We start from the raw sequence: 1,855 nt of genomic DNA on the forward strand, positions 1-1,855 counted from the left end.
AAACAGCTGGATCCATTCAAACTGCTTGGCTTCTGGGCCCAAATATTTATTCCCATTATCACTTCTTGACACAAACACCCAAACACATAACAAGGCTGCTCTTACTCTTGTAACTGGGATGGGAGCCCTCTACTGGGGAAAAGGCCTGTTACATCTAGCTCAGTTCTGCATAAGCATGCCTCTCTGTACCCGCTGTCTCTCAAGCCCATGAGTTCCAGTCTTTACCAAGTGACATTTGCTGGCTTTTACCCCACTTCACTAATTCTCTGTGTAATCTTGGGAAAATTCACCTCCTGTCCTTCTGAGCCTCAGTTTCCCCATCTGCAAAATACACTAGATAGTCTAAAAATCCCTTTCAACATTAAATTTTTTCAAACAGTAATTGTATCCCTAATAAGGTGTGAGCATAATCGTAGTATTTTATAATTATAATAATTATATAATTATACACAATTATATCACATATTACTATATATGACATAAATATTATTTCATATAATAATGTTATCATATATTATAATATATAATTATATAATTCCATTATTTTATATAACTATACACGGTATTAATTGCTACCATTTTTTAAGCTCCTATCATGTGTCAAGACATTCTTCCTGTTTCCTGTCTCTCATCACCTGTTGCCTCATAATGCTAACTCACTCTTTTTTTTTTAAACATTTATTTGTACGTATTTGTGGCATACAGTGTGTTGTTTCAATACATGCTTATACTGCACAATGATTCAATAGGGTACATAGCATAGTTTTGTGCCCATTAGTCCACCACGTCTTGTAACCCCAACCCCTCCTCTCCCTCCAGCCTATAGTAAACATTATTTTACTCTTTACTTCTATGAGAACCACTTTAATTATATATATATATATATATACAGTCCACATGAGTGATATCATGCAGTATTTGTCTTTCTGTGCCTGACTTCCTACACTTAACATGACGGTTTCCAGTTCTATCCATGTTGCTGCAAATGATAGAATATCATTTTTTTACAGCTGAATAGTATTCCATCGTGTATATATACCACAATTTTTTGTATCCATTCATCCATCGATTGGCATTTAGGTTGATTCCATCTCTTGGCTATCGTGAATTGTGTTGCAATGAACATGGGAGTGCAGGTGTCTCTTCGATATACTGATTTCATTTCCTTTGGGTGGGTACCCAGTAGTGGGATAGCTGGGTCATAAGGTAGATCTATTTTTAGTACTGTGACGAACCTCCATACTGATTTTCACAATGGCTATACCAAATTTATATTCCCGTCAACAGTGTAGGAGGGTTCCCTTTTCTCTGCATTCTCACCAGCATTTGTTATTTTCTGTCTTGTTAATAATAGCCATTCTAACTGGAGTCAGATGATATTTCATTGTGGTTTTGGTTTGCATTTCCTTGATGATTAGTTAATGTTGAGCATTTTTTCATGTGCTTATTGGCCATTTGTATGTCTTCTTTTGAGAATGTCTGTTCAGATGCTTTGCCCATTTTTTATTTGGGTTTTATTTGTTTTTTTGCTGTTGAGTTGTTTAATTCCCTTATATATTCTGGATATTAGCCCCTGTCTGATGTGTAGTTTGCAAACACTTTCTCCCATTCTGTAGGTTGTCACCACTTTTTTTCATAGTGTCTCATGCTATGCAGAAGATTTTTAGTATGATGCAGTCCCATTTATCTATTTTTCCTTTAATTGCGTGTGCTTTTGTAGTATTGCTCATCTATATTCATTAGGGACATTGGTCTGTAGTTTTCTTTTTTTGTTGTGTCTTTTTCCAGTTTTGATAGGAGGGTAATGCTGGCCTTGTAGAATGAGTTTTGTTTTTTTTTTTCCCCTTTTTGTCTT

This window comes from Galeopterus variegatus, unplaced genomic scaffold (genome assembly GCF_000696425.1).
Source record: "Galeopterus variegatus unplaced genomic scaffold, G_variegatus-3.0.2 Scaffold8194, whole genome shotgun sequence".
NCBI classification, from domain to species: domain Eukaryota; kingdom Metazoa; phylum Chordata; class Mammalia; order Dermoptera; family Cynocephalidae; genus Galeopterus; species Galeopterus variegatus.